The sequence below is a fragment of the Moschus berezovskii genome, chromosome 20, assembly GCF_049115385.1.
Source record: "Moschus berezovskii isolate FMDL1 chromosome 20, NW_MosBer_1.0, whole genome shotgun sequence".
Lineage (NCBI taxonomy): Eukaryota > Metazoa > Chordata > Mammalia > Artiodactyla > Moschidae > Moschus > Moschus berezovskii.
The window spans coordinates 8,671,950-8,688,664 of record NC_142479.1 but is presented as its reverse complement, the minus strand read 5'-3'; the positions used below and the strand labels follow the sequence as shown (position 1 = coordinate 8,688,664).

The 16,715-nt window shown below is 48.6% G+C and overlaps 1 pseudogene; it reads left to right on the top strand.

The window, feature by feature from the left end:
* Positions 1 to 2,675: 2,675 nt before the first annotated feature.
* Positions 2,676 to 14,501, top strand: LOC148774614 (uncharacterized; annotated as a pseudogene).
* The last annotated feature ends 2,214 nt before the right edge of the window (positions 14,502 to 16,715 follow it).

The following is a 16,715-nucleotide window of genomic DNA, read 5'->3' as shown; positions in this document are numbered from 1 at the left end:
CATTCCAGAGAAAGCAGTGCAATCTACTCTCATCTGGAAAAGAGGACTGGAAAACGGGACAATTTGTCAATGTGGCACGAAACTCGTTGTTCCTCTCGATTGGGGCTGTGTATGTCTGTTTAATTTTTGAATCGCATAAAGGATGTTAAGTAACCTGTCGAGTTTCAAGTGAGAATGTGGATTTCTCTCGTGAATGTGCTACGGAAATATTCCTCATCTTGCCTTGAGGGCAGAATCTTGGTTTTTCTCCAGTTGAGGCGGGAAGCTTGGGTTCCCTCTCGAGTTGCGCCATGGACATCAGGAACTCGCTCGTGTTACTCCAGGGAAATCTTGTCCCCTTTTGGGTTGGAAGGGGAACTTCAGGGTTACTCTCGAGCCGTTAAAAGGGAATAGGCCCTCATCTCGTGTTTTGTCCGTTAATTGTGTACTCCTCTCCAGTGGGGACGGCTATGTTAGGGAACTTTTTGAGTTCCACAAATTGTGTCAAGTACCCTTTCGAATTTCAAGCGGGAATTTAGGATTTCTCTTGATATTCTTCAGCAGAAAATTTCCTCATCTCACATTGATGGGGGAACGTTGTCGTTTTTCTTGAATTGTGGCAGAAAACTAGTGGTTTCTTGCAAGTTGTGATGCGGAACTCAGGAACTCGTTCGCGTTGTCCCAGGAAAGTTAGTGCTCATTTGCTGTTGGAAGGGGAACCTCAGTATTCCTCTCATGGTGCGTGGGAGGAAAAGGGCCGCATCTAGTTTTGTGTACGTAAATTGTGTGCTCTGGTTCAATGTGGACGGCTATGTCCGGGAAGTTTTTGGGTCGCATAAAGGGTATGAACTACCAGTTCAAATTTCAAACGGGAATGTGGGATTTCTCTTGAGACTCTGCAGCAGAAATGTTCCTCATCTCTCCTGAGGGCAGATTTTCATGGTTATTCTCTAGTTGTGGCAAGAAGCTTGGGCTCCCTCTTGAGTTGTGACGGGGACCTATGGAACTCAATGGTGTTGCTTCAGGGAAGTCAGGTCTCCTTTCATGTTGAAGGGGAACCTCGGGATTCCCCTCGAGGTGCGGCAGAGAAATAAGACTGCATCTAGCGTTGTGTACGTAAACTGTGTGCTCCTCTTCAGGGGAGACAGCTCTGTCGGGGTAGTTTTTATTTGCATAAAGGGTGTCAAGTACTTGTTCGAATTTCAATCGGGAATGTAGGATTTCTCTTGAGACCCTGCAGCGGAAAATGTTCTCATCTCGCATTGAGGGGAAAATCTGATGGTTTTTCTCTAGTTGTGGCGGGAAGCTTGGGGTTCTTCTCGAGTTGTGACGGGGACCATATGAAATCGCTCGTGTTGCCCCCCAGGGAAGTCAGGTCTCCTCTAGTGTTGAAAGGGGAACCTCGGGATGTCTCTCGAGGCGCAGCAGAGGAATAGGGCCGCATCTAGCATTGAGTCTATCAACTGTGTGTTCTTTTCCAGTGGCGACAGGGATCTCAGGGTTGCTATGAAGGTTCTACTGGGGAGTCAGGCTTCGTCTCGATTTGAAGCATGGAATTCTGCTTTCCTTTCTAGTAGTAAAGGGGAATCATTCTTCGTGTCTTGATCAGGAGGTACATTAGGGCTTTTTCTCTTGGCTGAGCATGGGTGTCAGTTTTCTCATCATGTTGTGAGGGGATAGTCAGTGTTCCACTGGAGCTTTGCTAGATCATCAGGACCTACCTCGATTGGAGGTGGAACTCAGAGTCCTTTATCCTTGCAGCAGCTTCCGTGGGAGGGCACTTGAGTTTCAAGAGGAGACAGAGACCTCCTCTTGGGGTGGGAGAAGAAGGATACATCTAGAGTTGAAACAGGGTTTGAACGCTCATATCATGAGGACGTGGGGAATACAGAGCTCTTCTAGAGCTGTGCACGGAAATTGGGCTTTACTCTCGATTGAAGATATTCTGGGAGCCCCTTCAATTGTAAATAGGGATTCAAGCCTCCTGTGGCATCTTGAGAGAGAACTCGGGATTGCTCTCCAGGTGCTGTAGGAAAAAAGGGCCTCAAGGGACGTTGCCTGGGGCTTCTCGTGGTATATGGCGATTGCAAAGGGAAGTTTGGCTTTCCTTTCGAGTTATGCCAGGGAACTCAGGGAGACACTCATATTGCCTCAGGGAAGAAAAGTTGCGAGGGGAAGGTCGTGATTGCTCTCAAGTCAATGCAGAGGAATCGGGCTTCAATTCACATTGAAAGGGGGTAATCCCAAAGTGTTTCTCGAGTTTGGTCTGGAGTCTTTCTGATCCCTCGAGTTGCAAAAGGGGCCTCACGGATCCTCTCAAGTTGTCTCTGGGAAGCCCGGAAAACTTTTGTAGTGTGGAGAGCCTTTGGAATGCCTTTCGAGACACTGCAGAGGAATAGGGACTGATCTGTAGTTGAGGTGCTAACCTCAGTGTGCCTCTCCAGTTCTTACATGGATCACAGTGTTCCTATGAAGTTTCAAAAGGGGAGTCAAGCCAAGTCTCTTGTTGAGGCATGGAACTCCGCTAACTTTTCGAGTTGTAAAAGGGGTGGTCGGCCTCTTGTTGAGTTGATTTTCTGTCCTGGGGCTTTTTCTCCATGATGCACCTGGGAAATCAGGTCTCCCTGAGTGGTGTTACTTGATCCCGGGAGTTCCCTTTGAATCAGTATGGTGGAATCACTCCTTATATTGAGCGGATGGGTAAGTCGGTGTCTTTTTAAATTGTGGCACGACTCCCCGTGGTCCTCTCGAGTTTTAAGGGGACATAGGCCTCCTCTTCAGATTCGAAGGAAACATCGGGATTAATTTCCAGACGAAGCAGGGGAATCGATCCTCACCTTGAGACGACGAGTGGAAAACGGGTCTCTTCTTGAACTGTGGCAGGAACCTCGCTGCTCCTCTTGAGTTTAGCCGGGTATCTCGGGGGAAACTCTTCAGTTTCATATAGGGTGCCGAGTATCCTTTCGAGTTTGAAGAGGGAATGTGGGACTTCTCTTAAGACGCTGCAGCAGAAAAGGGCGTCCTGTCGCATGGAGTGGAGAATTTCATGGTTTATCTGGAGTTGCGGCTTGAAGCTTGGAGGTCTTCTCACGTTATGACGGGAACCACTGGTACTTGCTAGTTTTGCCTCAGGGAAGTCAGGTCTCCTTTCCTGTTAAAGTGGAACTTCGCGATTCCATTGGAGTCGCTGCAGGGCATGAGGGCCACATTTAGACTTGGGTGGGTAAGCTCAGTATTCCTTTCAAGTGACCACATGGATCTTGGTGTTGCTCTGACGGTTGCACTGGGGAGTCAGGCCTAGTCTTTGTTGAGGAGGGAGCTCTGCTTTAACCCCGAGTTGTAAAAGGACTGTCAGGTCTTCTTTCTGTTGCACCGGGAAATTTGTGCTTTTTTGAGAGTCTCAACAGGGAATTCATGCCACCGATCATGTTGGGAGTTGATACTCCGTGTTCCACTGGAGCTGCTGCAAACACAACACGACTCATCTCTAGTTGAGTGTGAACTCAGAGTCCTTTGAGCTTGCTGCAGTATCTACAGTGTTGCCCTCAAGTGTGAATAGATGTGACAGGACTCGTCCTGTGGTGGGAGGTGAAATTGGGATTCCTCTTCAGTTGAACGTGGAACGCTCATTATCTTCAGCTGAGGTATGATCACGGGCCTTTTCTTAAATTGTGGCGGGGAAAATCGGTTTTCTTCTCTCATTGGGACTGGTAGCTCTGGGAGACCTTAAGTTGCATCAAGGAACTCAAGCCTAATCAAATTTGGAGAAGGAACTTGGGACTTTTGTCTACGTGCTGTAGGAAAAAAAAAGGGGGGCATCATCTTGCTTTGAAAGAGGAATCTCGAGTTGCTGTGGGAAGTGTGGTGATCCTCTGGAGTGATGATGGACATATCAGGGAGCCTCCCATGTTGTCTCTGGGAAGTCAGAGCACCTTTCCATTTGCAAGGGGAACCTCGGGATTCCTTTGGAGTCGCTGCAGAGAAGTAGGTCTGCATCTAGTTTTGAGTCCGTTTAACTCAGGATTCCTCTCCAGTAGCGACAGAGTTTTCAGAGTTGCTCTCAAAATTCTCTTGGGGAGTCAGGCCTCATCTTGTGTTCAGACATGGTACTCCGCTTTCTTTTTGAGTAGTAAAAGGAGTGTTAGGACACAGTCGAGTTAAATTTTACCTGGAGATTTTGTTGAAAATCCTCAGGAGACAAGTCTCCACTCGTCTTGTGAGTTGATATTCAAGGATATATTTGAATCTGTGCAGTGGAATCAGACAATATCTCGAGTGGGTGGGGACATTGATACCTATTCCAACTGTGTTTTGAAACCCAGAATTCTCCCGAGTTTCAAGGTGTTACCCGTCTCCTCATACTGTGCGACGGGAACGTCCGGATTCCATTCCAGACAAAGCAGGGGAATCGACTTTCATCTGGAAAAGAGGACTGGAAAATGGGACACTTTGTCAGTTGTGGCAGGAAATTCGATGTTCCTCTCGGTTCAGTTCAGTTCAGTCGCTCAGTCCTCTCCCACTCTTTGCGACCCCATGATTCACAGCACGCCAGTCCTACCTGTCCATCACCCTATCCCGCAGTTCACTCAGTCTCATGTCCATCGAATCGGTGATGCCATCCAGCCATCTCATTCTCCGTTGTCTCCGACTCCTCCCACCCCCAATCCCTCCCAGCATCAGACTCTTTTCCAGTGAGTCAACCTGTCACATGATGTAGCCAAAGTATTGGAGTTTCAGCTTTAGCATCAGTCCTTCCAATGAACACCCAGGATTGATCTCCTTTAGAATGGACTGGTTGGATCTCCTTGCAGTCCAAGGGACTCTCAAGAGTCTTCTCCAGCACCACAGTTCAAAAGCATCAATTCTTCGGTGATCAGCTTTCTTCACTGTCCAACTCTCACATCCATGTATGACCACGGGAAAAACCATAACCTTGACTACACGGACCTTGGTTGGCAAAGTAATGTCTCTGCTTTTTAATATGCTATCTAGTTTGGTCATAAATTTCCTTCCAAGGAGTAAACGTCTTTTAATTTCCTGGCTGCAATCAGCATCTGCAGTTTTTTTGGAGCCCCCCAAAAATGAAAGTCTGACTCTGTTTCCACGGTTTCCCCATCTATTTCCCAAGAAGTGATGGGACCAGATGCCATGATCTTCGTTTTCTAAATGTTCACCTTCAAGCCAAAATTTTCACTCTCCTCTTTCACTTTCATCAAGAGGCCTTTGAATTCCTCTTTACTTTCTGCCATAAGGGTGGTGTCCTCTGCATATCTGAGGTTATTGATATTTCTCGTGGCAATCTTGATTCCAGCTTGTGCTTCTTCCAGTCCAGAGTCCCTCATGATGTCCTCTGCATATAAATTAAATAAGCAGGGTGACAATATACAACCTTGACATACTCCTTTTCCTATTTGAAACAAGCCTGATGTTCCATGTCCATTTCTAACAGTTGCTTCCTGACCTGCATACAGGTTTCTCAAGAGGCAGGTCAGGTGGTCTGGTATTCCCATCTCTTTAAGAATGGTCCACAATTTATTGTGATCCACACAGTCAATGGCTTTGACATAGTCAATGAAGCAGAAATCGATGTTTTTCTGAAACTCTCTTGCTTTCCTCATGATCCAGTGGATGTTGGCAATTTGATCTCTCGTTCCTCTGCCTTTTCTAAAACCTGCTTGAACATCTGGAAGTTCACGGTTCACATATTGCTGAAGCCTGGCTTGGAGAATTTTGAGCATGACTTTACCAGCGTGTGAGATGAGTGCAATTATGCGGTAGTTTGAGCATTCTTTGGCCTTGCCTTTCTTTGGGATTGGAATGAAGACTGACCTTTTCCAGTCCAGTGGCCATTGCTGAGTTTTCCAAATTTCCTGGCATATTGAGGGCAGCATTTTCACAGCATCATCTTTCAGGATTTGAAATAGCTCAATTGGAATTCCATCACCTCCACTAGCTTTGTTCATAGTGATGCTCTCTAAGGCCCACTTGACTTCACATTCCAAGATGTCTGGTTCCAGGTGAGTGATCACGCCATCGTGATTATCTTCATCGTGAAGACCATTTTTGTACAGTTCCTCTGTGTATTCTTACCACCTCTTAATATCCTCTGCTTCTGTTAGATCCATACCATTTATGTCCTTTATTGAGCCCATGTTTACATGAAATGTTCCCTTGGTATCTCTAATTTTCTGGACTGGTTATATGAGTGTCATTTTTGAGTCACCTAAAGGATATTAAGTAACATGTCGACTTTTAAGCGGGAATGTGGGATTTCTCTTGAGAGTCTGCAACGGAAAAGTTCGACATCTCGCCTTGAGGGCAGAATCTTGCGATTTTACTCCAGTTGCGGCAGGAAGCTATGGGTCCCTCTCAAGTTACAACGAGGACCTCAGGAACTCGCTCGTGTTGCTTCAGGGAAGACAGGTCTCCTTTCATGTTGGAAGGGGAACTTCGGGATTCCTCTGGAGGGGTGGACTTGGAATAAGGGCTCATCTAGAGTTGAGTCCCTAAATTGTGTGCTCCTCTCCAGTGGGGACGGCTATGTCAGGGAACTTTTTGAGTCGCATAAATGGTGTAAAGTACCCGTTCGATTTTCAAGCGGGAATGTGTATGGGATTTCTCTTGAGACTCTGCAGCAGAAATATTCCTCATCTCACATTGATGGGGGAACTTTTGTTTTTCTCGAGTTGCGGCGGGAAGCTTGGGGTACCTCTTGAGTTGCAACGGGGAACTCAGGAACTCGCTTGTGTTGTCCCAAGGAAGTCAGGTTTCATTTTGTGTTGGAAGGGGAAACTCGGGATTCCTCTCGAGGCTCGGCAGAGAAATAGGGCCACATCTAGCATTGTCTACATAAACTGTGTGCTCCTCTTCAGTGGGGATGGCTATATCGGGGAAGTTTTTAGTTGCATAAAGGGTGTCAAGTACCCATTCCAATTTCAAGCGGGAATTTAGGATTTCTCTTGAGACTCTGCAGTGGAAATGTTCCTCATCACGCATAGCGGGGAGAATCAGGTTGTTTTTCTCGAGTTGCAGCGGGAAGCTTGGTATTCTTCTCGAATTGTGACGGGGACCTTATGAACTCGTTCTTGTTGCCCCAGGGAAGTTCAGGATTCCACTCCTGTTGAAAGGGGAACCTCGGGATTTCCCTCGAGGCGCAGTAGAGCAATAGGGCAGCATCTTGTGTTGAGTCAGTCAACTGTGTTTTCCTCTCCAGTGACGACAGGGATCTCGGGGTTGCTATGAAGGTTCTACTCGGGAGTCAGGTTTCATCTCGATTTGAGGCATGGAATTCTGCTTTCCTTTCGAGTTGTAAAAGGGGAACCAGTACTCTTGTCGTGATCAGGCTGTCCATTAGGCCTTTTTTTATAGGCTCAGCATGGGTGTCAGGATTCCCATCACGTTGTGAGGGGATCGTCGGTTTCCCATTGGAGCTTTGATAGATCATCAGGACCTACTTTGATTGGAGGGGGAACACAGAGTCCTTTATCCTTGCATCAGGGCGCTCGGGAGTGCCCTCGAGTTTCAATAGTAGACAGAGGCCTTCTCTTGTGGTGGGAGAGGAAGAAAGGATTCCTCTAAATTTGAAACAGGGTTTTAACGATCATATCGTGAGTAGTTGGGGAATTCAGAGCTCTTCTTGAACAGTGGATGGAAACTCAGGGTTTCTCTCGATTGAAGATGGGTATTCTGTTAGCCACTTGAATTGTAAATAGGGGTTCAAGCCTCCTATGTTATCTTGATAGTCAACTCGGGATTGCTCTCCAGGTGCTGCAAGAAAAAAAAAAGGCCCTCATGTGAAGTTGCCTGGGGCTTCTCGTGGTTTTTGGCGATTTGCAAAGGGAAGTTTGGATTTTCTTTCGAGTTATGCCAGGAACTCAGGGAGACACTCGTGTTGCCTCAGGGAAGTCAATTTTCAAGGGGAAGGTCATGATTGCCCTTGAGTCAATGCAGAGGAATCGGGCTTCAATTCACATTGAAAGGGGTAATGACAGAGTGTTTCTAGTTTGGGGGCAGGAAACTTTCGGATCCCTCGAGTTGCAAAAGAGGCCTCACGGAGCTTCTCAAGTTGTCTCTGAGAAGTCCGGAATCCTTTTGAGCTGTGAGAAGACTTTGGGATGCCTTTTGAGTCAGTACAAGGGAATAGGGTCTGATCTGGAGTTGAGGCGCTAACCTCAGCGTCCCTCTCCAGTTCTGACATGGGTCTCAGTCTTCCTATGAAGTTTCAACAGGGGAGTCATTCCACGTCTCTTGTTGAGGCTTGAAACTCCGCTATCTTTTCGAGTTGTCCAAGGGGTGGGAGGCCTCCTGTTGAGTTCAATTTCTGTCCTGGGGCTTTTCCTCCATGATGCACCTGCGAAGTCAGGCCTCCCTTATTGGTGTTATTTGATCCCGGGAGTTCTGTTTGAATCAGTACAGTGGAATCAGTCCTTATGTCTAGCTGATGGGATAATCTGTGTCTTTTTGAATTGTGTCACGACTCCCCAGGGTCCTCTCGAGTTTCAAGGGAACATAGACCTCCTCTTCACCTTCAACGGGAACATCGGGATTAATTTCCAGACGAAGAAGGGGAATCGATCCTCACCTCGACATGACGAGTGGAAAACTGGTCTCTTCTTGAGTTGTGGCAGGAACCTCGCTGCTCCTCTCGAGGTTGGTCGGGTATCTCGGGGAACTTCTTGAGTCGCATATAGGTTGCCGAGTATCCTTTCGAGTTTGAAGAGGGAATGTGGGATTTCTCTTAAGATGTTAAGCAATTAGACTATCCCTGCTGCTAGAGCTGCTGCATCCATTCAACTGTGGAAATGCAGGCTAAAAAAACCCGCATCTTCCGAGAAGTTCTCCAAATGGGTTTAGGAGCAACGCGTTTGCAAACCAGAGTTGATGACATGCATGTCCATGGAAACTTGACACCTCTCAACAAATGCACTACAAATGATTCCTAGACATACATTTCATGCAAAACGGATCACAAATCCAGAAGGAAATGGAGCAGACATTAGACATGAGCTCTGAGTCTTCACACACAATACAGAATGGCACTACAAAAAGAGTAACCAGGGAAGAGTGAACTTTGTCAATTCCAAGATTTGGACTCTGGGAAAGATCTTCTGAAAAACGCAAACGACACATCCCAAGTTTGGAGACAACTGTTTGCATACACAGAACTTAGGCAGGATTTGGCTCTTAATACACAAAAGATGATCACAAACGAGCCTGAAGGAGAGGTCTGAAGGGACACCAGGTGATGGAAGGAACACGGAGAGTACACCGAATGATGTCCGCACTGAGGGCCTGAGAAACACGGTCTAGCTGCACTTCCTGAGGCCCGTGGGACCCTGGACTTGGCCTGTTCTACCTGGAGGCTCAGAGAGATGGACAGTGAGGAAGGAGAAGAGAGATCCTTGGCATTTCTATCACTCACAGCAAACGCTTAGAAGGAGAAGGCAAATATCAACCACACTGACAGTGCCATTCCCTGTAAGGCAATAGCTTGGAGCCCCTCTAACACAGGAGGGAAGCCCCTCTTCTCAGAGAACTGCAAGAGATGGATGAAAAAAAGTGAAGCCCAACAATCAAATGGAAAATAAGCTGTGCTCATGGATCAGAAGAATTCCTCTTGGTAAGATGATGTCAGCTCCCCCTCCCCCCGACCCTCACCGTGGGGCAATCCAGAGGTTCCACTCTATTTCTCTCAAAATACCAACAGCTGTTCTCCGGGTAATATGACCAAAGAATTCCAAAATGTCTATGGAAATATTAGGAGTCAAAGGAGTCAATGCAATCTGCCGCAAAGCCGTGAAATGGACATCACAGGCTGCCTGATAGCCACTTAGACTATCACACTAGGATCATCAGGACAGCATGGTACTTGGAAGAAATCAAACACGCAGAACCAGATCCATGGAAGAGAACTGAGGGTCCAGAAATAAACCCAAGTTTCTATGGTCAATTCCTCGACGCCAAAGGAGGGGACACAATACAAATGCGAATAAAAGCCTCTGCAACGAAAGACAATGGGAATCGGAGATGATTCCACCTGAAAAATCACATTGGTTTTTGGTCTCATAACACCTCAGATTCAGTGAAACACATCAACCCAAAAACTGAAGACATGAAAGTCCTGGGAATAAACAAGGGACATAGGCTTCTTAATGTCAGGGACTTCTCAACATGTGTGGGGGGTGAAGCAAAATTGCTATCTTCAAGCCAAGGAAACAGGAAACCAAAGACACCAACGGGCTTGCATCCATTTGAACATCTATGCAACATAAAAGCTAAGCATTCACAAATCAAAATGGTAACAAACTGAACAGAAAAGAATATTTGCAAGCAGAATATAGGAGAAGGGGTTCCTTCTTAAAAGAGACTAAGAAATCCCACCACTAAGTCTCCCAGAATTAACCCCAGACGAATCCCTTCCCCTCACACAAACTCCAGCCCTAAGTCATTACCTCACTCGAAAGGAAAACCTATAGCCTCACCCTATGTCAACAGTATAAATGTGTACATGCATTCACAGGTTGTGAGCATCCACAGGAGAGACACAGAGAAGAAGAGACAGATTGAATTTGGACAAGTCAAAAAAGAGATGAAACGAGGGACAGAGACTGAACAATTGAGAGAGGAAATGAGTCGATTTCACAGAATTTGCATGAATCTCTCTTGAAGTTGGACACAATGACAGTGCCTATTCCCCCTCGATGATGAGACTCAAATATAAGGATGCGGGGAGCCACTGTTGGGGCAGACTCCCCCACCGCTCGAGGCTGAGTGGGACACTTCAGTAGGACGAGGAATGTTGATATCAGAGGGGGCAATGTCTGAATATGACCTTCCGGTCCTCCCAATGCGGGGGTCAAGAAGTAGGCAGGAAGGGGACTGCCTTTTCCCACGTCCCAGAGCCCATCCAGGCCTGATTCTGCCCCATTCTGTGCTAGGTCAGTCCTGTGTGGAATCCGTCCTTTGGGAAGTCTGTGTCCAAGCTCCTTGTGATGGCGGCCTAAAGTTTGAACAGGCACTAGAGCTTTTCGTAGGCTGACAGACCTAGGCAGGAGATGGGAGAGGGACCCCCACTCTGCACACGGAGAGACGGGAAACACTGCGGGGCACATGGCTTGCCCAGGGCCACATGACTCCTGAGAAGGAGCCTGGGCTGAAAGAAGCTCTGTCCTCAGATCTCAGGCTCTGGCAGCATCAAGTTCTCCCCAAGGCTGTGGGATGGGGTGTGTAAGTGTCACTTTGCGTGCACGTGGACTAAGGGCGTAGGGGAACAGCCGGAAACCAGAGGTTCCCTTTGGGAGCTTGTGGAAGGGACCTCGGCCACGAACCCAGGAAATTATGTCACTTCCTGGCAACAGAACCAAACAGAACCTGCAACCCATGTATCCAGGCCTCCCCAGCGGAAAGGAGATCCAAGCCAGACCACTTGCTGTCAATATGTTCTGCTGCTTGCCCCTGCTAAGAGGCCGGGGCCTCAGGAGAGCTCACAGGCAGAGTGTGTGGGAATGCGGTCGATGCTGGCTCAGACCCCACCCCCCGAGAGGCCTCTGGCCCTTTGCCCAAAGGAAGAGAAAGGTACCAAGGGAGCCCCAGGCCGGGTCCAGCCACATCTTCCTTCCCATGCAGGGAAGCCTGAGGCCTTTCCCTGTGTGTGGATGGGGGTTTCTTCCTGTGTGTCGAACTCAAGCAAGCCCAGCCACATGTGCGTCAGGAGCCCATGGGCTGCTTGTGTCCACACCCCAGGGGAGAGCAGGCTGGGTGGCATGAGAGTCCGGGCAGTGCCAGCTGCCCATGCTGACCGCACACCCTCATGAGGGTCTCCGTCCTCCCGGGTGGGTATCTGAGCAGACACTCGTGTCTCTGGTCTTTCTTGGAGCAGAAGGGCAGGCAGGCAGAAGCAGCAGCCATCCTGGCCAGGCACAGCTCAGAAATATCGAAGCAGGGCTGGGTGATGGTCACTATCATTGCAGAGCGTCCCACCCGAGGTAGTCCCTGAGGGGCACACCCCATTCACCTCCCAGAGAGAGGGCTTATCGCACCAGCCCCCTTCCCTGGAGGCTAAGTACAGGATCCAGGTGAGAGTGGCCACGGAGATCTCAGCCCAAGTGGCATTGAAGAGGAAGCGGGCAAGGTCTGCTGCTCAGACACCACCCAGCACATAACCTGGGGCCCAGTCTCAGGCTGCCACGGAGATCAGCACAGCTGGCTCTGACACAAAGCTCTGAGAAGCCCTGCCTCGGAGGCAGCTGAAGAACCTGGAACTCAGCACGGCAGAGCACAGAGGTGAGGCGGCTGGAGCTGCTGCCTGTAAGTGTGGGGAGGCAGTGCTGAGCCACAGAGAGAGGAGTCTCCCAGAGCAGGGGCTGGGCCTGGACCAAAGCCTGGCCTCACACCACCCATCTTGGAGACTGCAGAGAAGACACCAATGCTGGGCCTTCTTAGCGAATCTCTAGGAAGCTTTCTGGCCCACTTAGGCACATGGCAAGGCTGGCCTGTGGCAAACTCTGCTTCTCCCCTAGCTCTAGCTCTGGCCGTCAAACTCAGCCAGCCTCCACGTCCAAGACCTGTCACTAAGGAGGAGAGAGGTCCAAGTGCAGGACCCAGGGATCCAGTGAGGGGAGACTGAGACCTGAGACGTCCCCTCCAAATGACACGGGGCCAGCTGTGTACTGGCCAGCAACCTCAGCACATCGGATGTCTGTGCCTGAATGACCCCCCAGCCTCAGGCCCCGATGTCCCACCCGGCCTTCCAGAAACTCCACCTCCACGTGCACCTGCACCTACTCGGGCTTTGGCGGCAGAACCCCATTCAAGGCCTGAGTGACCACATGTGCAGGGGCAGCCTGCCTTGGCTCCTGTCAAGGACTCAGACTCCCACCATGACTGTCCCACACCTACAGGGAGAACAGGCCCCTGCTCTGGACAGAGATCCAGAGCCCTTTCGGCAACACCTCATCCAGGGGCACGGTTGGCTCTGCAGGCTCCATCCCTGTGTGTTCTCCGTAGATGCTGTCCACTCCCTCCCCACCCAGGGGAGATTGACTTTCCTTAACCTGAGCTGATTTTCATCAGGGTCCTAGGCATCTTTCTCCTCATCTTTTATGTCTTTTATAGCTTTCTGTATATTTTGCTCATAAGTGTGTCAATAATGCTTCCTTCTTTGATGCCAGTTGGGAATATGGAGGCCTTCACAATGCTGTGTAAGCATCACCACAGTCTACATTGGGACACCCTCATTCTATCCCCCCTCACTTGAAAAAAAAAGAAAAAAAAAGCCTGGATTCATGGCAAGCAGTCCCTATTCCACTTTCCCCCGCTTTGCAACATCGAGTCATCTTCTCTCTGAATTTCTTCCCATCTTTTCGGGGTCCCCAGTCAATGCCAATCACTAAAATGAGAGGAAACTGGATTTTGCTCTGACTGAAGGTCAACGTTATAGTCTCTCAGTATTGTTAGTCTTGGCATCCCCATGAATTCTACAGTCCAAGGAATTCTCTAGTCCAGAATCCTGGAGTCGGTAGCTTTTCCTTTCTCCAGGGGATTGTGCTGACTCCCCATATATTGGAAGACCAAACTGGAGACTCCTGGTTTCTATGTCATTTGTAGGAGCCTTTGGGTATCTGATAGGACCGGGTAGGTCCTTTGAAGATGTCATCTGCCAAACGAAGCCATCTCGGCAAATGTGTTCAGAATCTCCAGGTAGCATTGCTGTTGCAAGTGGGACAACTCAGGCACAAAAGAAAGGCTGAGTTCTTCCCCCGGCACAAACAAACTCACAGCAATAAACCAGGCAGGAGAAATGGAAAGATAAACCCACACCAACAAAGGGACAAGTATTCCTCAGAAAACAAGGCCAAAGAAAGACCCACCATCCTTGTGGCCCCCACACGCTGGAGAAAATCAGTGATTTGGAAGGAAACAGAAGAAACATGCGCAGGTCCAATGAGAGGCAATGCACATGGATAGTGTAGCTCGGAGATGGCCTAATGCTTCGCATGGACACGCGGGCAAAGGGAACACAGTGCAGGTGGCGGTGGTCATCATCTCAGAGCTAGGTGCTCAGGATGCTGACAACCAGGCTTTAGGACCACAAGAGGGAGCAGAGGGCCTAGCAGAGCCCATAGACATCTGTCTCGCTCTCTGGCAGAAGAGTGTGACAGACCCATCAAAATCCCACAGGAGCATCTCTTGACGATAAGTGCCCACCCTCAGGGTGGTTCCCACTCCACTTCTGGTACGGTTGTTCCTGTCCTCTGAAATGCTCACCTCTGGCGGTGTGAAACTGCAGGCCTGCTGGGCTCATGCATAGTCGAAACTCACTTCAGCTGCTCACACAGCCAAGGACATTCAAGGATGCCTGTGGCCTCTAGCTCAAATATGGAAGATCAGCGCCCTATCAACCCGACCTGGGGATCGGTGCTGAAAGGGAGGTCATGAGGCCGCACCTGATTCGCCTTTCACTGGACACAGCGTCCCTGCTGCTAGAGCTGCTGAATACATTCACCTGTGGAAATGCAAGCTGAAAAACACCCATCTTTCCTAGAAAAGAGTTTAGGAGCATCGCATTTGGAAACCAGAGGGGATGACATGCATGTCCATGGAAACTTGACACCTCTCAACAAATGCACTTGAAATGATTCCTAGACATACGTTCCATGCAAAACGGTTCACAAATCCAGAAGGAAATGGAGCAGACATTAGACATGAGCTCTTGGTCTCCACATACAATGCAGAAAGGCACTACTCAAAGAGTAACCAGGGAACACAGTGAACGTTTTTTAACCAAGATTTGGACTCTGGGAAAGACGGTCTGTAAAACGCAAAGGACACCTCCCAAGCTGGGAGACAACTGTTTACAGACACAGAGCTTAGGCAGGATTTGGCTCCTAATACACAAACGACATGAACACAAATGAGCCTGAAGGAGAGGTTTGAAGGGACACCGGGCGAAGTAAGGGACACGGAGAGTACACCGAGTGATGCTCAGCATTGAGGGCCTGAGAAACACGGTCTAGCTTCACTCGCCGAGAATCGTGGGATCCTGGACTTGGCCTATTCCACCTGGAGGCTCAGAGAGATGGACAATGAGGATGGGGAAGAGAAATCCTTGGCATTTCTAACACTCACAGCAAACACTTAGAAGGAGAAGGCAAGTATCAACCCCACCGACAGTGACATTCCCTGAAAGGCAATAGATAGGAGTCCATCTAACCCAGGAGGGAAGTCCCTCTTCTCAGAGAACTGCAAGAGATGGATGAAAGAAGGTGAAGCCCGCTAATCCAATGGGAAAATAAGCTGTGCTCACAGACCAGAAGAATTCCTCCTGGTAAGATTATGCTAGTTCCCCATCCCCCCGATCCCCACAGTGGGGCAATCCAGAGGTTCCACGCTATTCCTCTCAAAATACCAACTGCTGTTTTCAGGGCATTATAACCAAAGTATTCCAAAATGTCTATGGAAACACAAATGAGTCAAAAGGGTCAATGCAATCTGCCACAAAGCCCTGAAATGGACATAGCATGACTGCCTGATAGCCAATTTGATTATCACACCAGGATAACAGGACAGCATGGTACTGGGAAGAAATCAAACATGCAGAACCAGATCCATGGAATGGAATTGAGGGTCCAGAAACAAATCCAAACTTCTGTGATCAATTCATTGACGGCAATGGAGGGGAGGGGGTATGAATGGGAACAAGAGCTTTTGCAACGAAAGGCCATGTGAAATGGAGATAGTTCCATCTAAACAATCACATTGGCTTTTGGTCTCATAACACGTCAGATTCAGTGAAACATATCAATGCAAACCATTAAGTGATGAAACTCCTGGAAATAAGCAGGGGCCATAGGGTCCTCCTTGTCAGGGACTTCTCAACATGTGTGTGTGGGGGGGAAGCAAAATTGGGTCTCTTCAATTCAAGGAAACAGGAAACCAAAGGACACCCAGCAGCTTCCATCTAATTGAACAGCTTTGCAACACAAAGCTAAGCATTCACAAATCAAAATGGTAACAAAGTGAAAACACAAGCATATTTGCAAGCAGAATATCGGAGAAGGGGTTATTATGTAAAAGAGAATGAGAACTCACACCACTAAGTCTCCCAGAACCAACCCCAGACCTAGCCCTTTCCCTAACACCAACTCCAACCCCAAACCTTTACCTAACTCAAAACGAAACCCTAAAGCCTCACCCTAGGTCAAAAATATACATGTGTAAATGCATTCACAGGTATGCGAGCATCCACAGGAGAGACACAGAGTGAAAGAGACAGACTGAATTTGGAAAGGTCAAGAAAGAGAGGAAACGAGGGAGAGAGACTGAACAATTCAGCGAGGAAATGAGTCGATTTCACAGAATTTGAATGAATCTCTCTTGAGGTTGGAAACAGTGACAGTGCCTATTCCCTTGAAAGGGGGAAAATAACCCACGATGATGGGATTCAAAGACAAGGATGCGGGGAGCCACTGTTGGGGAGGTCTCCCCTCCCATTGAGGCTGAGTGGGACACTTGAGTAGGACGAGGTAGGTTGATGTCAGAGGGGGCGATGTCTGAATATGACCTTCCGGTCCTCCCAATGCGGAGGTCAAGAAATAGGCAGGAAGTGGACTGCCTTTTCCCAGGTACCATAGCCCATCCAGGCCTGATTCTGCCCTATTCTGTGCTAGGTCAGTCCTGTGTGGAATCCATCCTTTGGGAAGTCTCAGTGTCCAAGCTCCATGTGAAAGCGGCCCAAA